Source organism: Cygnus olor, chromosome 19, assembly GCF_009769625.2.
Source record: "Cygnus olor isolate bCygOlo1 chromosome 19, bCygOlo1.pri.v2, whole genome shotgun sequence".
In the NCBI taxonomy this organism is placed as follows: domain Eukaryota; kingdom Metazoa; phylum Chordata; class Aves; order Anseriformes; family Anatidae; genus Cygnus; species Cygnus olor.
The window spans coordinates 5,183,459-5,209,829 of record NC_049187.1 but is presented as its reverse complement, the minus strand read 5'-3'; the positions used below and the strand labels follow the sequence as shown (position 1 = coordinate 5,209,829).

General features: G+C 48.6%; 1 long non-coding RNA gene across 2 annotated transcripts; it reads right to left on the bottom strand.

The window, feature by feature from the left end:
- Positions 1-1,650: 1,650 nt before the first annotated feature.
- On the bottom strand, positions 1,651-25,692 carry LOC121057440. Of its 2 annotated transcripts, none has more exons than XR_005813793.1 (3): positions 25,338-25,692; positions 23,014-23,115; positions 1,651-2,477 (listed from the first exon to the last, which is right to left on the bottom strand). It is a non-coding gene; the product is annotated as an uncharacterized LOC121057440 (long non-coding RNA). The 2 variants fall into 2 exon arrangements; XR_005813792.1 differs by lacking the exon at positions 1,651-2,477 and adding an exon at positions 18,580-19,038.
- Positions 25,693-26,371: the final 679 nt, after the last annotated feature.

Genomic DNA, 26,371 nt, shown 5'->3' with positions numbered 1-26,371 from the left:
TTCTGTCTTCAGAGACACTGCACAGTGGAACATGAGTGAAACGAACATTAAGCAGAGTCAGGCTCCAAAGACTGCCATTACCTAACCCTGTGCCATTACACAAAAGTATTTGTTAGGAATATTCCAGGGTTTCAGGAAAAGGCTTACAACAGCTCGCAGTGTTCCTGCTGCCCGCCACAAACACTGCCTTTATCCAGTGTGGAACCACACTTGCACTTCTGCATGGAAAATACTGGGAATGACAGCGAACCTCAGAAATGCTGAGGAAAGGTTCCTTCAACCTCCGAGAAGACTGGTTTATTATGTTATTACAATTCCCTGGAAATTGCTGCGTAGTCATCACTAGAGCATAAAATTTCATCCGAAGGCTCTGAAACATTCCTGTGCATACGTTCCAGGGGAGTTTAAAAAAGCCTCCCGTGCACGGAAGATCACAGAAAACCCATCTCTAGAATAGAAAACCTATCTGCATCCTGCGCCAGAGTATTGATCTGTCAACACAGACTCTTTTGGAGAGCACTGCGACCAGCAGCTGAACACATTTTTGATTAGCTACATTGCTTAAAGCTACCACAAGCACTGCGCTGCCAGGCGAAGGGTCATTCCCAAGGCTCAGCCCAGCTCCACTGAATTCTTCCGCTCGTTCTGGGCTGAAGTTCAAGTGAACCTTTTTGATGGGAGATGGGTTTAAGTTTAAAATTGGCAACCCTGCCTGATTTTATCCCAAGTCTCATGATGCTCGTTGTATTGCTTACAACCCCAGCCTTTGGATTCTTGTGCAAGAAATTCAAGTTGTGCTTGGAAACCCCCAAAACCTCTACTTCATTTCATGCAAGCGTATCTGTGAGACAAGTCCTACACACTACAGAAGTCAGAAGGGAAGGACTATGCATGACGTATCATTTAAGTCTCCTTACTTTTGGAAAACATTTATGACTTTTGAAACATCTGGTATTAATAGTCTGTTTCTGGAATCACAACATGAAAATTTTCTTTCAAAACTGACTTTAGCTTGTTTGCTTTGAAATTTTGGATATATTCAAAGAAAAATGCAAAAGGAGAGAAAGGGAATGAAACAGCAAAGAACATTCAGATGTCTTTTAAGTCAGAATGAACTATTTCCTCTCTAAAACAAGTTAATGCACTTATTCTGCTGTGTCTTTTGCCAGCCAAAAGACCATGAGTTAGTCAAGATACTCCTGCCTGACCTGCAGCCTCTAGAACACGGCAGGTTGGGCAGATCCTGGGACAGGACAAAGTAAATCCATCCCCAAGTCCTGGTCAATGATCCCTTAAAAAACAGTCTGCAGACCAACTCCAAATAATCCCAAAGATCTGTACCTGAAGCCAGTCTAGGCACAGTGACTCCAATTTAGACCCTAACAGAGCTGTACCTGTGATCTCTTTCTGGCATCCCCAACACCATTTACGTTCCAGTGCTGGTATTATCTTTCCCGTTTCATCCCTCATGTCTCCCCCTCCTTCCTTCCTCTCACACAGTAGCTCTTTCATCTGCTCTCAGTAGGTGCTGCTTTACCTAATTAATTGACGACTCAACAAGTGCACTTTCTAATTAAAGTAAATAAGCCCATGCTTGGAACAGTGGCTCACAGTGTTACCCAGCACTCCTTCCTCAGGAACAGGATATTATGGGCTCCACCTCTTCCGTGCCAAATTAATGCATTAAACCAATAGAGCAGAAGCAAAAAAAAAACAAAAAACCAAAAAAAACCCTCTTAGAGCATCAGTTAGAAAAAGTATTCTAAAACGAAGCAATTCGCCAGCCTTGAGTCTCTGAAGCCAATGGGATCTTCTATATTTGGTGGAAGAACACAGACTTTAGGAAGAGGGGAAAAAAGAATAGGTTTAGATTTCAAACCAAGCTCCCATTGGATGCTTCCAGCGCTCTGGTTGGAGATGAGTATGTGGGTCGGAAGGAGGCTAGAGGAAGAGGCAAGGGAACACAATCACAGGAGGTTTTTTCCATTACCTCCTTCAATGCCTAAAATGACAAAATCTGTCCCATAATAACACTCCATAGTAAGGCTGCTCTCCACCTCCTCCGGAGTCATTTCTGTGCCGTGGACCCAAGACAAACACGTTTGGCGGGGCTGTCTGGAAAATCCCCCTGCCCTCACCATTCTTCCACACCTGAAAGTACATGAGGGTCCCTAGCTCTGCTATTGAACTGATGATGATATCCTTAACTCATGCAATCTACTTGTAAAGTTCATTTAAAATCCAACTGATGATTAAATTAGAATCACTTCCTCCCACTGAGTTAAGCTGGGCACTCACTGTCTTGTGGAAGAGGTCAGACTGTGGAAGCCTTTGCACAAGGATAAGGACGGGTGCTGTCCTAGCAGAGAAGCCCATCTTCACATCTTGTCTGCAGAGCAAACATCAGCAGCGTTACCTCCCTGGGAGAAGTCTGCAATGTGAGGTCCCACTTGGTTGGAGGCACCAGGACTGGCTTGCTACACAAAACAGAACAGAAGCCAAATGTGTCAGACAATGTTTTGACAGGGAGGAAAAAAAAAAAAAGATCCTTTTCCCCCCCCAGCACAACTGGTTAAATGAAGCAGCAGGGGTCTGGGGAGGTGGTTGGCATCCAGCTCAAAGGCGTGCAGAGGGAATAGGGCATCGGCTCTGCCGTCTGCAAGTCCAGCCTGTGAACATTCAGACAAAAGGTAGATTCTCCAAACAAATCAAATCAACCCGTCTTCCTCTGTTGCTGAGGGCTTGTTTTGCAGTGTTAAGGACGAAAACAAAATCCTGAGGATCTCAGAGTTTTATGTAAACGGTCAAAAGTGCTTCCAAACCAGCATCTGAATTGGTGTCTGAATTTGTTTCCACAGATGGGCTGGGAGCAGGACCATGTTAGTTTAGGCCTTACGTACTTAAAGTTCATTAAGTCAAAAGAAAGCTTTGTGTCTTTCAGTAGTTTTTGGATGAGCTTACAGGTTTCAATAGCCTGGACAGGGCTGCAGGGAAGGACTAACATGAAAGAGGGAACAGAAGTGTATGGAGAAATGAGGAGTGTGAAAACAGGGTGACAGAACTGCATTTTGCATCAAGTTACTCTCAGCTTTTTGCAAGCTCCTGGCTTTAAGCAATTAGTCCAGAAATAAAGATTTGTTTGTATTTTCACAGTCTCTCACTGTTGTGGAGACCAGATAGAAAGCCAAAAAAAATTGTGCTCTTCCCACTGCATTTCCTTCAGCAATAAACACCTTCTTCGTTTATATACATTGAAAAAAAAGCAAGGAATTGGAGCTGAAATCTCATTCAGATATATGCGAAAAATCAACCTGTATCCAGAAACAACAGCTGGACAGCTCTGGGTTCAGTCTCTAGTCCTTAATATTCATTTTACCTCAAAATTCATGTGTACTTTTGTCTCATGAAGCAGCATGAGAAATGGATCCCTCAGAATTTGGTTGAAGGTTGGAGCAGCATAGCTCATCTGTATGCCAGCCACGCAGCCCTTCCTACAACTGCTTCTCCCTTCACACGTCCTGGATATTGTTTAACACCACTCAGAAGCACAGATGTACTCTCTGAAGTAAATACAAATTTTTAAATATTATTTCCAAGAGATCTGAAATCCTGTGCGTGCCACGATTACAGTTCTGCTCAGTTTTCAGGAGGAAAGCTGCTCTTTTTCAGCAGGTCCAAAGCCTTAAGTCACCCCTTCAAATATGCGTCACTTGCCTTTCTGCTGGCTAGAATTAAAGCCAGTGGAGAAACAACAGCTCTGCTCCAGCCCCTGACATCCTGGGCTGCAGGAGGAGGATGGAGGTGAAGCAGGGGAGCACCGCTACACGCAGGGTAACGACCGGCGACCCCATAAACTCACTGCACTTTGGTTTTGTGTTAGCCCTGGAAGCATTACACGAAAAGCAACATTTTAGTTGCATTATGTTATTAATTTGGCAGAGAGCCATTGCCTTTTCTAGATTGTCTTAAAATAACCATTTCCTACTGAAATAGCTTCCTCTGGCCCCAGCCAAGTCACAGAAATAGTCGGGTTTGGGGATGTAGGGGAGAAGAGGGCCCCAGGTTGTTTCCAGTTTTTAAGCCTATGGAAACTTAACAGAAGGTAGACAAAAATGATGAAAATCCAAAGGGCTGGACTGCTTAGTGCTTGTTTTTGTTCTGTCCCTGCCAAAGCAGCAGCAGTTGCTCGTTCTTTCCTTTGTGCCTGGCAACCCGGCCGCTGGTAGGACAAGCCTCCAGTCTTGGTACCCACCACGGGGCGTTGGCATCCCATCACCGCTTCGCTGTCCTGAGCTGATCCTTTTATTCCATGGCATTCACCTCAGATGTATTTTAGCTGGCTTGGTGGCCTTGCTATTAAAATGAAAACCTAGATGAATCACCATCAGTTTATACACGGAGGGAGTCACAAGCTTGCTGCTCCTGTTAGCCTCTGTTTGTCCAGCACGCCAAAATATCCACCACCCTCTTCTGGGCGTTTCAGCCACTGGAGTCACCAAAAAACCTCCTTCAACAGGGTGGGCATTTTCACAGAGTTTACTTTAGCCTTTAAAAAAAAATCCTGACTTATCCCTGTAGGCTTGCTCATGAGAGCAGCTTGCTCACTAATTTTATTATCTATTTCCAAGTCATGTTTTTTTGGAAATCCTTTCCATTCATTTGATGCTGAAGCAAAAATCCTCGGGTTATTTTTGTTATGTAAACACTGATATTTGGTCTTGCATTGACTTAAAGTGTAAGGATGTGCTCTTCAGTGAAAAGAAAGTCAGGCAAGTACATCAGTCAAGATGTACTTTGGGTCATGCTGTTTGATGCCTCCTCACCAAACGCAGAAGAACAGGAGCCTCCTTTTGTTGCTGCTATTTAAAACATGACAAATTCTTTGACAGAGCCTGATCCTGTTCTCCAGGTAGTTGTTCCTGCTGCCACTGAAATACGGTCTTGTGATCATATGTAAATACAGCCTAAGCCCCCAGGAGCTTTGTCATCAGCTTAAATAGAGACAGAGTTTTCCTGCAAATCCCTCTGCAGCAGACAGATTTGTTGTGCTACAGTGAGACTGCGGGGCTGGGAGAAGAAAAGAGGATTATCACTAACACCTCAAAGCCACTGCATTAAACAGCAACACATGGCCAGGACCCAGCAAAGGTGAAAGCACGGCAGAACAGGTAGAAGAGAGATACCAGGTGAAAGAAATACTGAGAGCTCAATGCAGCTGACATTCATGGTACCAGTCCTGCCACCTTGAACTGTTACTGATGGCCCCAAAGCATCACATCCAGCATGCAGAATAATGAGCTCCATCACCTCGATACAGGTCTGCACATCAGGCACAACTCTGGAGACATGAATGCCCTCACACAGAGCACAAAGCAGCCCTACAGAAAGGCACAGAGCACAGCTGAGCTGTGAAACCATTTGTTACGGGGCATGGCACAAAACAATGGGAAAAAAATCAATCATTAAATGTGAAATCGAGAAGGCACCATCAGTGCCTGAGGAAGCCCCTAGAATCAAGTCACCAGAAAAACATATTTTGGGGAAAACATATCACTTTGTGCAGGTCATTACCCTCTTCCTGGCTGCTCTTGCTAGGAACAGGAGCACGAGGCTAGACAGATGTGTCCTTGAGTGCTCCTACATACAGTCTTGGGGTCTTTGACCCATGCACAGAGATTGCCTTCACTCCAAATTAGCCTTGCTGACTTTTCTAAACAAGACCAAGGTCAGTGTGCAGCTTTGTGCTCTTGCCGTTTGCCTGAAGTTACAGTACTTTGCCTGCTCCGGGAATGCAAAGCACAGGGGCAACGCACAAACAAGGGGGATCGCTGCCAGGTAAGAGTAAAATCATCACAAATAGGGCGTTTGCACATCATCTGTCAAAGCTTTTCTGGTGGGGTCACTGCCACACCTGACACCTTGCGTGCAAGGCCTGGCTGTCCAGCCACAGTACACAGGTTTCTAACTAGACAGCCAAGCTGGAAAGTGATCCTTCACAAGCTTCTGCTTGTTTGCTTATTTTCCAAGCCAACAACATCTGACCCAAAGCGGTGAACGCATACATCGCCTTTCATGCGACACAAACAAACAACCCAGGCTTCTAGAGAGGCTTGGAGAAAGCTGTGGGTACACACTGCAAAGGGGACATGAGTTGGACATCTGGAAGCACCCGAGCATCAACGAACCATGGCTTGGGTTGAGACACAGGGAACGGGCAAGCCAGCAGAGGTCTCTGATCACCATCCAGTGCAGATTAGGAAACCAGCTACCAGCCCCAGGAAAAATAAAGACTGGGAGGGACCATGAGGGACCAAGCCCTCCTGACCTGTGATCCTCCCATGTCATAAAACATGCCGCTCAAACTTGGACAGGATGATTGGGAACCTCTATGCCCCTGTCAGGAAGCCCGTTCTCCCCAAAATAAGCAAAAGATTTTTCAGATCGATTCTCAGATCGAGTAATGGTGCAGACACATCAGGGCCTTTAGGGACACACAAGGCCCACCAGAAATGCCAGGCTGCTGTCCCTAGCTGCTCCCTGCCAGACACCCCTCCTTCCTGACCAGTTCACCTGACTGCTGCAAGCTCTTGTCCTCCAGTCCCATAACAACCAACCTTGGGACCCCTCAATGAAAGAAAGGCTATAAACCAAAAGTATTTAACTGCATTTTTAAGGCAGAAAACGAGCCAACGCAGCCATTTCCCATGTGGGAGAAAGAAGGAAGGAAGGAGTCTGAACTCAAGGTCTTGCGAAAGCACACATCCATCAGCAGGAGGCCTTCTGGACATCCTTCACCACTTGAACGTGACACAAGAGCTGGAAGAGGCGACTGGATTTACACCAGTCACCCCCTCTTCCTGCCACTCCATGGCCAAGCAAAGCATTTATTGTCTGGTGGCTCAGCACCCTGCTGCAGAGCTTGGCCCCCGAGGACCCACCTCCTCTTCTGGCACTAATTTCCCATGTGCCCTTCCCAGGCTGCTCTATTTTCTAATCTGCTACTTCTCCGAGACCTTTAAATATATATTTTAAATTCCAACCAGATTCTTGGACTTGGCAGATAAACTGTGGGTCCCATAAGAGTCATATTTTCTTTGAAAGCCTTGAATGAAGTCTTTATAAAAAACTTCATTAATATTACTACCTATATGCCTGCTCCCCACTTCCTGTTCAAATCCAAACAGATTCTCCACACAGAAAGACTTTTGAAATTCGCATATTTACTTCCCCCAAACAGCGAGAGTGTTACTGAGGAGTTTGTGGTAGAGTCAGTCCACACGTGTGTTGTCCTGCTGGAGTTTAAAAAAGATGAAGCCTTCTATTCATCAGAGATTAAAAAAGTAGATGCAAGAGGGGAGGATATAAAGCCAGGGAGATTAGGGCTCTGGAGTTCTCTGCTCTGGCCTCGTGCCATGGGCAGAATTTGGCCCATTTTTGCAATTAGATTATATGACAGTAGAGAATCATTACTGCTAACACCGTACAGCGTGTACAAGGGTGTGAAAGCTGTTCCTGCCAGCAATAGTTAAAATTAGTAAAGGAGTTGTTTCAGAAGTATCATAGGTTGTGGTTTTGTTCCCCCCATACTCACGCTGAATTCAGCAAGAGGGGACACATGCATGTGCCCAGCCTTCATCACAAGTCCCCCACCGAGAGGTAGCTGGTACCTGCAGCAACCACGTCCTGCCCCCACTGCAGCGACGGGGTGAGCTCCCCGTGCTGAGAAATCGGTTGGAACTGAACCGGGATGCAGAGGAAGGTGCAAATACCAGAGAAAACAGAAATCCAACATGTCATAACACTGCTGTTTTTAAGAGTCGGCTTCTTCCAAGGTCACTACGCTATCAAAGTTTGAGTAACAGCAACAATTAGCCGCAGACAGAGAAGGGTAACATGCAGACACCAGGGTGGATAAGAGAGAGACAGACGGGCAGTGAGACATACAGCCTTCTGGGACGTGGTCCCAGCTCTGTCATTTACCATGTTTTCAGTTTCCCTTTTCCAATGCAAGGCCAAAAACATATGCAGCTTTTCACCAAGAGCTCGGCAAGCTATAGCCTACACGCCACAGCATGCCAGTAATCCCTCTGAAGGCTACTTAAGTGTTCAAAATTATTCAGGCTTTCAAATATATCACAGGAAAATGATTGGTACATGAGAACTGACTCAGTTCTTTCAAACCTTTACATGCACCGCATAGAATGATCTGCCAGGTATGCACGCTTGTAGGACATGCATCAGTTTAGGACCTCTATTTCCACATTGCTAGAACCAGCCTGATCCAAGAAGATCCCGAGCAGGTACAACACACCCTACACTAAGCTGGTTGTTGTTTGTATCTCCTTTGACCAGGAACACTTCACTGATGGCTTTAGAAATTCTCCTTTGACCAGAGCGGTCCACATTATTGAACTCAAGTACATTGCAAGCTCATTTATTTGGGCAGGTATCTGGAAGTGGACAGACTTAATCCTTATTTTAAAAGGATTTAAGATGGGGGGAGTTTTGAATATGTCAACAGAACTTCTTTAAAGAGTGGTTTGTTTTAAACGGGGCTGTTTTAATTAAAAGGTGGCAAGCAAAGGAAAACAAAATAGAAAATCCTTATGAAATTTTCCTAATGAAAAAGTTCGTTCACATTAAGAGTTGCGTGACCTTTCCTTCCGAACGAACATCAGTAATTTCTGAACAAAGCCCAGAGCACGCGATATCTCATGGGAAGCTGTAATCAGTTATTCAGGGTCCCTCTGCTCCTCACCAGGCAGCGTTCCCAGGCATGAAGCATCCCGCACGCTGCTGCGAGGGGCTCCCGCGACACGGGGACCACAACAGGAGCACACCAGGGAGCAGTGGGTGCGAGCGAGGCAGCCTGTTGATGAGGAGCAGGAACATAATGAGAAGCATCACGCGGGAGAACTGGAATATTCCGATCTGGGATTTTGCCTAAAAAAAATCCCATTGGGATGGGGGACGTTTTCCAACCAGCTCTTGTTTTTAGTTTATTTGTCAAGGATAGCTATAGCCCACTCCAATTTGTTTTGCATACATAACGAAAGTTAGAATTGCATCAGATCTTGGCTGCACAAGGTTGATGCGGAGTAGCTGCTCGACACCACGCTGGGAGAGCTGCCTCCCACCCCCCTTACTGCAGGGCTGCAACCAACTCGCCACGCGGCCTGAACTAATTCTGCCTTCACACCGTGCAACTGGTGGAGGGTTTGTGGGAAGCACCGCGTCCACTGAGCACAGCTCTCATCTCACCTCAGCTCCGCAGGCAGGCCACATCCAGCCCCATGACTGCTGGATTTCTGGTGGTACTTCTCTATCGCCCCTTCCCCAGGTTGCAGAGGAAGCTTCCTTGGCATCTGGAAAGCAGCCCGACCTTCCTCGATAGGAAGGCCCACAGAATTACAGAAAGCCAACATCAGTCGTCAATTGCCCTGAAAGACCTTCCTTCTGCAAAGTCCTCAGTGTTAGGGTCTACCTCAGAAGGTGCTGAGCACTTAAGTTAGATTGGAAATCCTTTTTGCAGCACAGATTTTATTATGAAGATCTATAATCCTAGTACCTCAATACTTACCCATGGCACATGCTGTGCCCCAGCATGTGCAGAGGGAAATAGCACACCGAATTTGAGCTGCTGCAACTGGGGATGAGCTTTCAGTTCATAATGGGAACCCACTGCAATGAGAGAGAAAACTCCAGCACTGGCTAATGCTTCGAGGGGATCAAAGGGCAGTAACATCCCAGCAGAGAGCACAGGAAGGGTAAATATCCATGTGCAGCAGAGCCAGGGATCATTGTTTAGAAGCACTCTACAGAACAGACAGAACGCTGAAATCTTCAGAAGTCACCCCCTCTCTTTTCTTTTTTTTTTTTTTTAAGGAAGGAAGGAACATCTGTGGGAAGTATTTATGAAATATATAATGCACCTCACATATTACCCTAAGGGCCATCTTTAGAGTGGAAAATAAAGCTTCCATATGAGGGGTTTGTTAACATTGTGGCAGGAATCAGATGCAAACACAAAAGCTTGCTTGTTCTGTAATGACTTGCTGAGATAAGTGTCCCTTATCAGCAATACTGTTTTCTTTTGGAAAGGAAGGGACTCTGTGTGTACAAGCAGGGGATGGAAGTCAATGAAAACAGAAGGCTGGAGAGGTCTGAATGGGTATTTTGTACTGTAATTCTAGCTTGGGGCTGCTTTTTTGGGTGTGGAAATATCAAACACTGACCTCCCACTGACGGTCCTTGGCAGTGGGATAAGTCACTCATTTATTTTTGCTCAGCCACAAAGCTGCTGTGTAACATGGCAAGGTCCTCGCGGAGCTACAGTGCCCCGATACATCTCCCAGGCAAACAGCGCGCACCCAGCCCTCGCATGCCCCTGCCCAAAATATCCCCGGGCTCATGCCCACAGCTAGGTGACCCCGCAGCCCTCAGGCAGCTCTTTCACTTGGGGAAGAAAAGGGGAATTGTGCAGAAGAAGGTTGGCGTGGGAGAGGTGGAAGGATGCCTTAGGCATCCTCTATTATGGCCAACAAGGCCCTCACTAATAGGGACCGGGGGTGGTGATGTCCTCCTGCTTCTGACCTGGAAACACCAAAATAGGCCAGGTTGAAATGAGCCATGTGAATGCACCACACACACAGGAGAAGCTAGGTGTGCAGGAATTTTCCTCTATACAAAGGAATATACTTCATTCTTTTAAACAAGAAGGAAAAAGAAGGAAAAGGTGAAGAAAAAAAAGGGTTTGCAGAGAGATGACCATCTCCAATCTCAGATTTCTCAGCGGGAAGGCAGCTGTGGGCTCCTTGGGGTCTTGGCTCAGGCCTACTGGCATCCACAAGGAGTTTTGTCTTGTCTTGGGGCTGCTTTAATAGCAGAGAATGCTCTGTTATGGGCTGACGATACATTAATGAAGTGAGAACCTATAGGGAAATGCTGGGCTCTTCTCCGGAGCAAAGCACTTGGAAATTAACATATGGCGTCAAGATTTGGGATAATTAAAGCAGAACCACAACCGCAGGGAATTCTAGCGAAGTCCCATCAGAACAGAAATAGTCTCAGCATCTCGCTGCTCTCAGCAGTGTGCTTCAGAGCTCTCTGCTCCATCGGGGGCTCAGCCAGAGGACCAACACAGCTGTCCCAAGTCATCCCAGCACCTGCAGGCAGGCCCCAGATGCTGACATCCAGAGGTCCCCAGCCTTTCATAGCACACCCAGGCAGCAGGGCAAGTTTGGGATGTGCTGTACCAGGCCACCGGAGGTCTCCCCTCCCGCTGCGTTAGCTTGCCTCCCAGAAATTTTACTGGCGGATCTGAACGTAACACAGAGCCATGCCACAGTCTGGAGGGAAAAGCATGGGGTCCATCAGCAGGGTACATCAGTGATACTGTGTCAACAGCCCGTGGCAGCCGATGCAGAAAGTCACTTGTTCCCAAGCACGTCATCGCTCCTACAAGGCACTAGCTGTGCTCGGTCACACGTTGTTCCATCAGACAGAGGGAGGCTGAAAGGTCTGGATTAAATAAAAGCAAAACAGCTCTGATAACCATCAATGTATCAGTTAACGCTGCATTTCCCCACTGGCTTCACATAAACAGAGGGGATGGAGCACAAGACTGGAGGAAACCCGCAGCACTGCCTTGCCAGATGACAGACACCGGCTTACCAAACGCACGGCTGTGCCGTCAGGTCTCACGGCCAAGTCAACGTGCATAACTGGCCAAGAAATCACAGCTCAAATTTGCCTTTCATATTTAAGGCTACCCAGCTCAGCCACACTCTGCCTCCGGAGCGGCCGGGGCTGGAACATCCTCTGAGCAATCCTCAGGACATGATTTTTTTTTTTTTTTTTTTTTTTACCTATGCCAAGTACCACTGAGAATCCAGTCTAATGCTGCAACACATCTCTGCTCCTCCACTGCTAACCCAGCCATTAATATCTACACAGACTCTGTTCCATAAACAAGTCTGAAACTAGACAGGGGGATCAAGGGATTTTGTAGGATTTTAGGATTTGCATACTGCAGCCAAGGAATGCTCCAACACCATCCACTGGAGACAAAAAATTAAAAAGACAGGTTGAGGAAGTGACAGCCCGCAGGAAAGCACCCACATGCAGAGGAACGGCTGGAACTTGAAGCAAATGTCACCTTTAAACACTTTTTCTTCTGACACGGATTCAGCAATTCTGAATCCAGAAGCCATGGAAAGGCAATCCTGAAGGAAATGGGTTTAAATAAGCAAAGGCCAACTCCCTGAGATGGAGGTCCTCCTGCTCAAGCCGAGGCAGTCTCCATCAATGGACTGGCAAGCAGGGAAGGAGAGCAATTGAGAGCCCTGACCCCATCCAGGACAGCCAGCCAGACTCCTGCAGGGAGCAGCGACGTGCTAAGGCACAGGCAGGAGATGGGAGGAAGCTTTCAGACAAGCCATCGGGCTCTGCTGCGCAGTCAGGAAAACATTACAGGTCCATACACTTCTGGGCATCTCATTTAATTTTGTTTTACAGACAAGTTTGTGGAATTTGTTGGGTTAATACTGCCTGTGGGAGCAAGTGGGCTGACAGGAGGTTTTCTGTTGGCCGGCTGGCATGCAGCAAGGTGGCTTGTTGAGGCCTTCTGGCTACAAACCAGGAGCAACAAGAAACGCAGGCTTTTTGGTGCAAATTCCCTCCCTTCGGTGTAACTTGGATGATGAAAAATAAGGCTCCGCAGAGCAGAGGCGACAGGGTCTGTGTTTGTGCACTCTGGGACGGGCAGTGGAGGAGCTGGGATGGATATGCAGGTATGATAAATACAGAGGCAGGAAGACACATCGCCACCTTGGCTGTAAACCAGCAAGGGCATCTCTGGCTGTGCCATCAGCGCAGTGGAATTTGAGGCCCAGGGCACAAGAGATGCACAGGAACAAGCAAGCTCCCCTGTTTCCACGTAGCTGGCATCTGCTTGGGGAGCTCCCAAGGCTGAAACAGTTTGTCCATATTAAAATAAACTCCCTGCGCTTACCTGGCTTGCCACGACTCTGTAAAGCAAGGCTTGGTGGGGACTTGAGGAGTTTGCTTAGTGTTTGACACTGCAAAGAGACTTCAGCAGATGGATATGGCGCTAGCTTTTGCACACGATATCTTAGTAAGCAAAGCACAACATTTATGTTTCGCAGCCAGCTCTTGAGGAGCAGCCAGCCCACGCTATCTCAGGTAAAGGCACAAGGCTCCTGGAGCTGCAGCGTTCTGAAGAAAGCTCAAGCATCCCTAGATGCGTGCAGGAACATCATGAGAGTCTGCATCACCGTGAAGCTGGCTGCAAGCAGGCCTTTGACAACACTGTGGTGCCAGAACAGCATCTCTCCTCATGCTGTTAAATAGATGTGAAAATAAACAGTAACATCATGTGAGAAGACATGCAAACCACCAGCACGCCTCTGTCCTGAGCTCTACCAGAACAGTTGGTTATAGACAAGACCATAACTCGAAAAGAAAAAGTCATCGGGGGAAAGAATTCTTACTGCTCTGAGAAATCCATCACTTCGCGTTCAACACCCTTGCTCGTCTCTGAGACTACAGGGGTATATTTGGAAATGCTTAGAGGTGCAACGGAAACATGGATATTTCCTTGTGGTGCTCACCTGAAAGCCACCTAGCTCAGGAAAGACTCAAAAAGTGAAAAGCCTCTTCCCAATCAGAAGAAGCATTTCAACCCATAGCCATTTATTGGAACTGAGCAAAGGTAAGCTCAAACTGAAATTCCATTTCCCAACTATCACAGCGACATCGAGATTTACACTCGAAGGAAGCCAACGCTACAGGACTGGCTGTTAACTCTGCAAGCCACTGACATTACACAGACCGACTTGTCTCAGCAGATACGCATCAATCATGCTGTTCTCTTGGAAAGGAGCAGCGCAGAGCCACTTCATCACAACCTGGAAGGATCTGGAGAGGTTCCCAAGCAGCAGGTGCAGGGAGTTACATCCCAGCCCTCGCCAGCAGCCTGCTAGAGGAGGAGCAGCTGAAGACACCCCTGTCACATCCCTGGCCAGGCAGCATGGTGAGCAGAAGCAGAGCAAGCCCTGGCTGCCAGATTATGGCAGCTCCTGTCCCAACGTCCCAACCAACAGCACGGAAGTAGAAAACCCTGCTCATCTTGGGATCTCCCATAAACTCACCTCAACTTTGAATGCGGTACCTTCACTTTTATCTCCCCTCCTATTTCTTGGGGGTTTCTGGAGACCTCCTGGCAAAGCCAACAAAGCCCCATTTTCCTTCAAAAAAGGTGAGGACGGTCATCTGCAGGAGCAGGATCTGGTAGGTTTTTCCTTCCTGCACTCATGCGGTGGACTGCTCCCATACATATTCACCTGTGTTTTTAGGGAATCACACAGGATTTGGTTTAGATCTAGGAGGGATTCTCTCAAAATCAAGCTGAAATTCATCTTCCAGCACACTTGAAACCCTCCCACTTTGCTGTTACCTGCAACTTTTATATGACTCTGTCCTCCACTATCATCCAGTTCATTAAGGCAGATATAAAGTCATCCTAACACCAGGACAAAACACCACTGAACCATTACTGACCTCCCTAGAGTCTGGGAAGTTCTTCAAGTCTCCAACTCTGCAATGTTCTCCAAATCAATCATTTGGAAAAACAAACCACTGATAATTAACCATGTCACGCTGCAACCTTCATCACATTTTTCTGGCTTGTTCACAGCATCAAGTAACAAGACATCAGAAACCTTATCTTCAAGGTCATCCACTGCTCCTACCCACCCTTGGGCCCCCTCCCCACGTTACTGAAGTAGACTTGCTTGCTTTAGCAGGCTGTGTTTTTGACAAGGCCTTGTTGTCCCCTAGGCAGTCACAAGCTGCTCCTTTAGCCCTGAAAGCAGAGATAAGCTACCCTGCCCTGCAGCTCCTATTTTCTTCCCCCCGTTATTCAGAGCCAAGTACTAGGTTTGCCCTTTCAGTTTTGTGTAACCTCAGCCACCCTCAGGAGCCCTTGAAAGAAGCCAAGAACAAACTGGTGCTCAAAAATCTTTGGCACTATTCTGGGCACTTCAGGATTAATTTCATCCCAGCCAATTACTTAAGGATCTCTATCATGAGCCCACACCATCATCAATGCCCGTACAGCACTAACCAAAATAGAAAACTGCAACCATGCAGTACAACAGATGCTGAGGTTGTGAAATGCTCTGGCAACTCTCACCATTAGTTTCCCTCTGCAGGAGGCAGAGGAAAGCTGCTGTCTTGGTCTCATTCACAATGGTTTTGTCCTGCTCCTGTTTTTTTCGGAGGTGTGCCTATTCATTTGATCTAGTTTCCACTTTCTGCAGACTTTCCATCAGACGTTGCTGCTGTAGAAGCCCCTTTTACCCAGCCTAAACCTAAGCAGTCTCCATCTCCCTGCTCCCAGTGGGAAGGAGGCGGCCAGCCCCCCCCTTTGCTGGGAGAAGGGTGTGATCTGCGGCCAGGGAGGAGCAGCCAGGACATGCCATACGTACAGCCCACGTATCCCACTCAAACTGCAGCCATTCACACGGAAACAGCCTCACGGCACTCCTCATGCAGCTTGGGCCATGGAGGTCCTCTGGAGCCCTAGAGAAACACCACGAGGCCATGCCATGCATGTGACACCACACATGTATTGTGTAGCCTCCCGTCATCCCTGCATTTATAGCTTCTTCTCCAGCTGTGTTCTTTCAAGCCAGGTGCCCACTAATAGGCTCCTCCAGCGCTGCTTTTTCCACCACGCACCGAACCCCGTGCTGCATGTAGCCAGCTCTACAGGGCTGGGCGTTTTCGGCCAGGTCCACACGCACCTGGGCACAGGCCAGCACTACTCCCACACTTTCCTCCAGGCCATCATCTCACTCCTGCAGTAAGGCTCAGTGCAAACCTCTTGTGAACAGACGAGCCGTTCATAACCACCTCCACCAGCATTTAGCCTTAGTATCCTCTTGCCTCGTGGAATGCATCAAGCAGTTTTAGGCTACTCCAGTGCCACTGATTTCCCACTTATGTCCTGTGGTGTAGGCACGGCCCTGAACCCAGCCTAATTACAGTTAAAATTCTTCATCTCTCTCCCTCCTGTCCCCAGAAAGCCTCCCCCACAGGTTCTTGATCGCTGTGACCCCCACCTCCCAGCTCTTCTGCCAACAGCCGGACCGCAGCTGCAACTCGTGCCCTGCTCCCCGGCTAGACCCCAGCACAATAACTGCATGGGCTTTGCTGCTCCGAGACTATTGCCCCTTGCATCCCCCCAACCTGCTGAAATCCTGGTTCAGGTCCCCAGTCCGCTCACAGCCTGGCTCCTGCAGCAGCCTGGCCTCTGGCCTCGGCAGACGGTCTCACCCCGGTGCATATCTGCCTGGAACGGTGCTATGGAGATCTCTTCTTAATCCCTTTGCTTTTCCACTGTGCAATTTCTCCTCCTGCATTTATCTTGTGCTTCTCTCTTCTCTACTGCATCAAAGCAAAGCCACCTCTGTGCACTTTCAAGGACCTTTCCCACCATAAACAACAGCGAAGCGCACCCCTCTCCTCCCTCCAAGCTTTTGCGGCTCCTTCCTGCGATATCTCTAAGACCCTGAGAACAACCAGGCTGCTGGTGTGCCAAGGCCACCGCTTCTCCCAAACCCTGCAGTTTGCAGCTTTGTTCCTGGGGCTGCTGTGCTCTGTTTGCCCAAACCTGCATTGCAGCCCGGTGAACACAGTGACAGAGGCTCGGGGACAGACACCCGCTCCATCCTTCCAGGCTCCATCTAAGCCAGAGCCCTCTGCATGATAGAAACACAGCTGATGAACTACAATTTAGGAAGACTCGTGCATCTGAACAAACCCAGATTTCTTCCATCTTCCTCGTAAAGGAAAAATTCATCCAATGCAATTTCTTTATGAGGCCAGATTTTACAGACCCTCCAGCTCTCGTTATGGAAAATAAGTAGAAACTCCTGGCAGTGGATTTTTGTTGGTTTTTTTTCCTTTCTTAATAATATATATGAGAAAAGCTTATATTATACTCTGCCTACATAGACCTTGCCAATAAAATTTGCTGATGCTTGCAAAACTATGGGACAGTTGTCCAAACGCCTGCCACTTGCTAGTCGTAGACAGTCATGAATTGTCCTTCTTGCTGACAAGTTAATGTTGCATCATAAACTGCCCATATGAAGTTTTGTTGCTATAACACATGACTGAATCCAATATGTCAGAGAAATGATTAATTGCCCCTGAGATTTGGATCTTTAAAAATCACAAATTCAAAAGCCTGATGTTCTTTATTCTGATGCTGGTAGAATTTACATCATGGTTAATAAATAACAGTCTTCCTTCAGAAATTAGGTCATTAGATTATTCTATTTGCAAACATAAAAATGCAATCAGATGGAACTAGTAATGTCTAGGACACACAGACTAGACAACAGTGACATCTCAAATGCTTGGGGGGATTATTTCAAGGAAGTCTCGGTCTGACTTTCAAGCGCCTGCAACTTTCGATGCTACAGTATTCAGGGCAATACGGAAAAATAAAAAAGGTCCTTCACAGCGACTCAGAACCTGTCGAGTTTTATTTTAGGATATCCCAAAACTTTGGGCATCCCCTCGGAATAGAAAACCCGTCGCCAGCCCAGGTGCCATTTCACCGTGCATGTCAGCAACACCAACCTGCTCAAGCCACCTCCGTCAGGCAGTTTAACGCCTGGCTGCCAAAGGGATCGGTCCACAGAGCAGAGATCAGAGCAGCAAGAGGTTCTTCCATCCTGTCTGCCACGTGTGTTATCATTACTATAAATATGCTCTGATCTCACCTGTTCTCCATGCATTTTGCTGCTGTCCCTTTAGCTGCGATGCATAACGATGCCACAGGCAGGAAAAGCACTATGCTGAACGCTCCTCCCTGGAGCAAGAGAGACCAGCCTCTCTCCGCTCCAGAGAAAATCTTATTTCCTGGACCTTAAAGCTTCAATTAGCACAAGGATCTGTGTTCCTGTGTGGGCAGACCTCCTAGCAGCTGAGGGCCCAGACACCCCATGTGGCAGATGCCCTGAGTCCATTTCCACCACCAATGGGCACACGCCAGGAGGTGACATGGAGCATCGATGGGACCTCTGCACGTGAGAGCAGCACACGATACTTCCCCAACACCATGCTGCCCTGAGTTCGCACCCAGCCAAAACGCTTTGCCAGCATGGAGATCTCATGCACCAAAACACCCAGAAATGGGTTATTTGCCAGGCTCATGCCACAAACGCTTCGCTGGCACGCTTGCTTCGAGGACTCACCACTTGCTCCTGCCTGCGAGGCCCCATTCATTCCTCACCAGATCATCTCCTCCTGCTGCTCCTCGGCCAGCACAGCCATGTAGGACCTTAACAAAACCTAACCTCCCTCTGCCCTCCCCCAAAACTGACCCACCTTAATGCGATTAAATACTTGCCCACCCCAAAGCCCTTGCACTCCCCCAGCGTACCCACAGGCACCTGGCCTCCCCCCCAGCGAGTCCGCGGGCAGGATGCTCCTGCTGAGACACCCTGGCAAAGCTGGAGATGGGGATAAAGGGTCACGTTCCCCTTCCTGAGCCATTTCTGACCATTTGTTCACATGCCCAGAGCAGCCTTCCCACAGCCCACACCCACAGGCGGCCTGGGAAGGGCTGCTGTTGCCAGGAGGCGCGCAGAAGAAGTAAAAGCTAATTATAAGTGATGGCTGGCTTGACAGCAAGGACTTTTAATACAAGCACCACACACAAGTGCCAACACACCAAGCTGAATCCCTTTCTCATCAGCCCTTTGTGCACCGCCGAATGTCCAAGGGAGCTCATCCAAGCTCGTGCAACCCCGGTCCAACAGAGCCTGACCTCAGGTCTGCCTCGCTCGGCAGGATCGGTGCAGGAAGCAGATGCATATAAAGTCAACTGAGATATCACCAGCTGATTAAACCAGTATGTTCCGTCTCAGTTACATCTTTCAGAAATCCTGGCAGCGCAGGAAGACTCGATAGTTCCCCAGCACTGGAGGATGCCTTGGCCATCTGGAAGAGACAAGGTGTTTTTTGCCAATAGCACACTTACTCCTGAGAGCAGCAGTGAGATTTGGCACACAAGTGCATTTGATTGAGTGGCTTTGTCATAATATAGACCCAGGCCCAGATGTGGGTGAAAAAACTAAAATAAAAGACTCCTGGGGCCAGCGTGAGACCTCGTCCCCTGCCAGGAGCACGGAGCATCCCAAGGGACAGAGGGCAGTGGCATTTGGGGCTCCTCATCACTGCTGCTCCAGGCACAGGGCTCTTTCTTATTTTCTCTTTAAAACATCTCTCCTGCTTCCCCGCGAGCAGGGGAAGGTTGGTAAATAGGCCCTGCGCTAGTGCTGAAGCACAAGCCTGGCCTGTACAGGGTTGTTTTTTTTAGAAATGCTCTCCACTGAGGCTTTTCTGTTCCCTCCGGTCTCTGCACCAGGACCCCAAGCTTTGGCCAAGCCTCTGCTCCTAACACTTTTTTGTTTTCTTAAATGGACTGAGAAGTTCTTTCATAAAGTTCACGTGGGGAAAACACATTTGTCCCAGGGTTTGGGCGGGTTTTCAGCTCAGCCCCTCACTCACGCCAGCAGCAAGCACATCTCACGACAATGCCCAGGCAAAGACACTCACAAAAAACCCTTTCTGTGAAGTTTTCTGCATGCACAGGGCTGCTAGGAATTAAAGCAGTTCTCACTGTCAGGAGTCAGACACAAGACACTCCCTCTACTGACTGCAGAGAGCCTTTGCCAGCCCGGTGCAGACATGGTCTCGGGAGCACAAAGGATTCAGGACATTTCCCCTCTAACCTTTCAGGTCTGGGCACCTCAGCCTGGACATAAGTATCTGGTTTTGTGAGTGCCCTGTAGTTTTGCTGGCCTTCTGTTTTTAAGCATTGCTTTCAACAGAGATGCAAGCACTTCTGTACCAGAGCAAGGTTTCAACTTCGGTTGTTCTACATTATTGCTAATCAGTTTTTTTTTTTTTTTTTTGTTTGTTTGTTTTTGCAAGTCCTTCTGCTCAAGGACCTTAAAGCACTGCATAGTCTTAGGCATGCAAGACATCCTCGCACCATCAGATGAGCATCATCTACCCACGTCAAAGTCTGCAGGGGGGGGGGGAAAAAAAATCACAGCAGAAGTGAACAAGAACGGGAATGAGAGCTCAGAACTCCCCTGAAGGTCTCCTCCAGACCCAGGGCTAGGCGTGCCTCCCTTTTACAGGGTTTGGTCTCTGTGCAGACAGAAGAATGGTGCAGCAGCAAGCCAGCCCTATCCTGCTCAAACCTCCACTGACACTCAGGCTGTGTCCTGGGCATCAAACCTTAAAACCGCTTCCTCTTCTTGGGTCCAACTGAATGCAGAAGCACCCTCAAAACCCAAAACACCCATGTCCTGTGGTTATTCCAGCCCAACACACCACTGGGAAATCCAGGAGCTGCCAGACACTGCAGACACTGGGGCACTGCTGGAGCTCGACACCTTCCCTCCTGCTACAAAGCAGCTTGCACGATTCAGAGATTTTAAAGTACATATATATAGCCTGTTTCCATCTTGGATGACCACGCTGACCTCCTTCCATTTTATTTATCCTGTGCACTACACCTGGAAGAGGTATTATCCATAACAGACTTCTGAGCCCTCCTCAGCACCTGACCACGGGTCTCACCCAGGCTCCCTCCTGCGCCTTCCCATTTCCTTGAAGGTCTTTGGAGAATAAGTTCTCACTGCTGGTAAAGGAAGGCACAGTAAAGTCCAGTCAAACTCAACAACACTTGTTTTACAGGGCAACACATCCCCAGGCAACACACACAGGTTCCAAGGCTAACTCTGGCCCTGCCACGTGGACCTTGGTGGACAACATCTCCGTCTGACACATTAGATTCCCACCAGGAGCTGGGACAGGAGCAAGGAGATGCACAAACCCCTAGATGATGAACCATTTTCCACAAAATAAAATAAAGCTGGTAAAAATGAATTTTCCTTCCCGGCAGTCCAGTGACAGGCACCTCCCAAGACACACAAAACACCAGCATGGGATGGGAATGGGTTTTCCAGCAGCCCACGTCAGGAGGGATGGGGCATGGAGGCGATGGAGAGAGTTCAGTGCCCCAGGGGAGCTGCAGCACACAGGGCTCCAGAAGCTGACCTTGCAGCCATCCCCATCGGGGGAGACTTTAACTCTGTGCGTGACAGTTACCAAAAGCAGTGGGGGTGAGGGTTTGTTAATCTGGGGGTTTCCCCTCCTCTATGGATGGCTGTGGGATCACAGGAACCAGAAGCGAAGCTCACTGCAGAGGTGGAGCCTGCCTGAAAACTGGCACGATTCTTCCCTGGACTGAAAGATTTCAGTTTTCACATGCTCCGTTTTTCCAGCCCGAAAAGATGAAATTTTCCACAGAAGCAGATGCTTTTCTTGAAAGATTTCTTTGAGTAGAAATGCCAAATTCTCCATCAGGAAACTGTTCTGATGGAAGCATTTTCAAAAAGCCCTGTTCGAGATCTATTTCAGGACTGGCCTTCGCTGGCCTAAGTCAATTCTTTTAACTCATCGCGGCTTGTTTTTCCTGCCATTACGTACTTCTAAATTCAGAGTGTCTCAGTTTTAATTGCACTCCTGCCATCATTTAAAAAAGCCCTTGTTCTGAGTCAGGGCTGCTCAGTCCAGCATGACCCAGGGCTGGGGGCAGCCAGCCCCAGAAAGCCCCTTCCTCATGCAAAAGGCTTTTTTCCAGCTCCCTCTCTGAAAGTCCAGCCATTTTAAACCAGTTCTAAGGCTCTTTTTACTTACTCCACCCATTTCCAGAGCGACACTTCCTATGTCAGGAGGGTTTTAAACCATTGTCTGCTTCCATGGGGTCATTTCCCCTGGCACTGCTAGTGGTAAACTGAGAATTGTGTATTCAATCCCAATTCCAGCTTGACTTGCTGCTGCAGTCATGCAGCATCCCTGTCCTTGGTGGCAGGAGGAGGATGCAGGGTACAGCGTTTGGCTTTGCATGGCCTCAAGCAGCCCAGGAAGCTTCACCACATCCCCATGCCTGGCTCCAGCGTTTGGCCACCCTTCTCAGAGAGAGCTTTTACCAAATATCTGACTGTAACTCCCTTTGCTGCAGTGGGATCCAAGCCATGACCCCGTCTCACTGCTTTCTGCTCCCCATGCATGGACCAGAGCCATCGTGGCTGTTCTGCAGGGGACGGGGTCACGCAGCTGACCTCCAGCCTGTTGCTGCTCCAGGACACGCAGCAATGTAATTCTGACAAGTTCTGCTAGGAAATGTATCTCGTGCCTTTAGTTTCAGCCATTTTACTGTTTTTGGTGTTGACAGATACTAATTAACAGCACGGGGCACAGTACAGCATGCTAACCCCAGGCTGACAGCAGCAGCCTCTGTGTTGATCCATACAATGGGGAAGCAGCCGGAGCGAACAGAGCCAACGCCAACAAACTGCTCCCATTGAGAAAGCCACCTGGGATGAGTGCTGCTGCGTGGACACCCACAAAACACACCATCACCGGCAGGTCCTGCTCTGCACCTGGGGGGCGGTGGCTGCATTTTTAGGTTGGAAATGAGGAGACATTTCTTCTCAGAAGGAGCAGTCAGGCGTTGGGACGGGTTGCCCAGGGAGGTGGCGGAGTCACCGTCCCTGTGGGTGTTCAAGGAAAGGTTGGACGTGGTGCTTGGGGACAGGGTTTAGTGGGTGACATTGGTGGTAGGGGGACGGTTGGACCAGCTGATCTTGGAGGGGTTTTCCAACCTTAATGGTTCTTTGATTTTCCAGCATGTCATCCTTCCCCAGAGCTCCTACCAGCATCTCCTGGACTTGAGTAGAACATTCGTTGCCTCGGGTTGCCCTCTTGTGGCGCAGCTCAAGTGAGATATTGCAGCAGCATCCAACGATATTCAACATTTCCTGCAACCCCCCCAGGAAGTGCAGATCTCTACATCATGTGTTGAGACCTACTGACATGGATTTGTTTTTCCCTTACCACCCTGCACGGCTTTGATGCTGCGTGCAGATCGGCAGCTGAGGTCTGCTGAGCTGAGCTGCACCCGCTCTTCAGCACGGAACAACATCCTTCCACTCGATGCTGGTTTTCATCGAAACAATTAAAAAAACATGCGTGAGGCGATTGGATTTCCAATAATAAATCAAGCCAAAAAGCTATTTAAAAGTTTGTTTTTAAGAAAATATCAAAACAGCCAAGAACTGAAGCAAACAGTTATCCTTGTCCTTCCCAAACAAGCCCTAAGAAACACTATATTCTTTCAAACCAAAGTTGTACCACAAAGAAAGGTTACTTGTTCTCACTTTTATCCTTCCCAGTTACAAAGGGCCTTCATCTTTTATTGGGCTGACCCCTATTTAAAACTAAAGGTTGCTTTTTAAATAGAAACATTGTTCTCCTCGCTCAGCAGTACATACTGGTGGGAGCTTGATAAGGTCAGCAGCTGTCAGGGCCCACTCAAGCTATTATTCGGGCAGGTAGTTTAAGCCACAACCCTTACAGAGGTGAGTTAAATACATTCCTACAGTGGGTGATGAGCAATGCCATGTCTCGTGCCTCCAAAGCCAAGCTCCTCACCTCCTAGGCGATGCGCCACTGCAGCGAACACGCTGGATCAAGTGCATCATCTCCAGTTTATAGGTGCTTCCCCCCAGCACTGGGCCGGACCACGCAGCTGCTTTTGTACGCTGCAGCACAGTCTCTAGAGCCACCACATGGGGTTGGACCAAAGACATCTTTAATTCAGAGTCAAGCATCTGCTGTAAGCTCCCACCAACCCAACCAAGAAACACGAGGTTAAAAACCAAACAAAACGAAGCCACAAAGCCTGCACGTTTCAGTTACGGTCACGATTTAGTGAGAGACATTTGAAAAACAAATGAAACCTATGAGGGGAAATGGCCAGGTAACTAATCCATTTCCCCTAAACTACACAGCCTCCAGGTTGAAGCAGGTTTCTCTTCATTTATCAAGTGCCAGCTCAGCACAGAGCCCAAAGGACAGAGCTGCAAGGACTGCGTTGGATGGGCGGTAAGACCAGATGATTTAAGAGCTGCCTCCAGCCCTGAAATCTGCTAATAGACTTGGAATTTCAGAGAAACAACAGTTCCAGTAAAATCAATGGCAACACACTTTGATGAAAGGCTCGGTCCTAAAAGCCAATCTGTCTTTTTACCAGCACATCACAAGCACACCAAGCACTTCAAAAAGCCATCAGTGCTCCAACTTTTCTTTAAGCCAGTCTCAAAGTGAGAAGCGTATTTAAAAGCCTGAGATGCACAGGAGCCAGGAGCGCTCTGCTGCCATCTCCAGTGCACACGGTAAAAACACACACAGAAGACCAGTATGTGCCTCATCTGCTGGCAAATGCCACGTGCGTTTTGCAAACTAGAGAAACCTGCTGGCATTTGCTACAGGAGAAGATTGGTGCCTTATTCTGATCTCCCTAAGCAGCATCTCCTCTGTCACTGCTGGGGACTCTGCTCTGGCCCTGAGGTCACTTCTTGCTCCCCAGCTTGGGCACCGTCCTCTCTGCTTACACAGGAGGAGAGGTCACAGCGCTGATGCACACAACGTTGTGGTGACAAACTGAATGGCACAGGCGGTTATCTATGGAGAGCTCCTCTCTCACATAGAGGGCACCGAGCTCCCAGCAGGGGGACACAGGTGGCTTTTTTTTTTTCCTGAGCTTCGCCCATCAATCAACCAAACAAGACACCCCAATCAGTCAGGTGCATGTAGAGACCAGAGCTTCATGCTCCAGCTGGCCATCTCCTCCATCCTCCCCTCCCACCAAGCAGACCGAGGGCCACAAGGATTTGAAGTAACCCATAGAAAAGCACTGCTCAGGCTACATCATAGGGGAACCCAGCAGCCACCAGTGGCAGCACAGCTGAGGGGCCAGCAAGGACAGGGAGCTGAGGAAAAGAAACTTGGGAATGCCCCAAGTTCACATCTTCACCACCAACCCAGCATCTATTTAACTTGGTGCCTGACAGCTTATTCAGCTGCAAGGATTTTTATAGTTATAAAAAAAACAGGAAACTTGGCATGTTAATGAAATACAGGTCACAGAGTGGTGAAGATAATAGAGAAGCCATAGCTACCTTAAGTGGCACCAGCCCCCCCCCCCCCCCCCCCCCCCCAGAGTGCCACCCAGCCTTGGAGCTGGGAAACAGGGATAGTCACTCCCATGGTGGAACAAGCCTCCTGAAACCCTGTAGGAAAACCTCCAGCCCCTGGTCATCCCTGCATACAGGACTGTGCCCTGTGCCACCAAGGCACATCACCCAGTCTTACCTTACCTGCCCACAGCCAAACACACACCCGCTCTCATGCCAGCAATCCCAAGGAGCCAACAGAAGGAGCTGAGCCCTCCCCAGCACCTCACTGGGACACATCTCACACCCCTCCAGTGCTCAGGAACAAGTGCTAAAGCCCACCTCCAGCTTCCCCCAGCTGGTAGCAATTCATCCCACATCAGAGCACAGAGCTTTGTGACTCAGGGCACCCGTGTCATTCCCAGCACCATCTGCTCTCCCTCCTGGCTCCTAAAACACTCCTTTTATTTTTCTCTCAGGTGTCACTGCACCTTCTGTTGCACCGGACATGGTCACTCACACCCCCTGCACAGACCTGCATGGAGCACAGCACTGCTGTCCCCGCAGGAACTGCTCAGGCACGCTGTGAACAACCCAGCAGCTCATTTGTAATTAGCTATTTGCACATCTCTAATGCTTCCTTTCCAGGCTATCAGAGCAGCTTACAAGTGTAAAGGGCCCCAGGTGCTCCCCAGAGCTGCTGAGCAGCACAGCCTGGTGCAGGCACCAGCTCTGACCCCAAAAAAAGCTGCTGGGGCTGAGCCCTGGCTCTTGGCCGCACCACGCGCACCCTGAGATGTGGGCATGCCGCCTGTGGTTCCTCGTAGCGGTGGTTACACGCCAGCTCCGTGTGATAGCAAGCCACCCACAAACTAGACAACAGCAGTAACGCCTTTCCTCCCCTCCACTTTTGTTTTTTTAACCAGATGTAAGCTTTACAGCCCTTTCAAGCCACAAGTTGTGTTGAACAATATGACTGACCTGAGAATGTGGGCCAAAGCAGATTTCATACGTGCTAATGCGGGCAGCAGCACCCTGATCCTCTGGGTGCCGCAGAGAGCTGCCTGTCTCTGCTGGGGAGCAGGTCACTGTTTCTTTGCAGCACTGTTCTCCTAAATAATAATCAATTAATAATAATTTTGCTAGAAGGCTGTTCATCACAAGCAAACCATCAGAAAAACAAACCTCCTGCCGCTCCCAACCTGGCTGCTGGGGATGGTGAGGATATCCTCCACGTG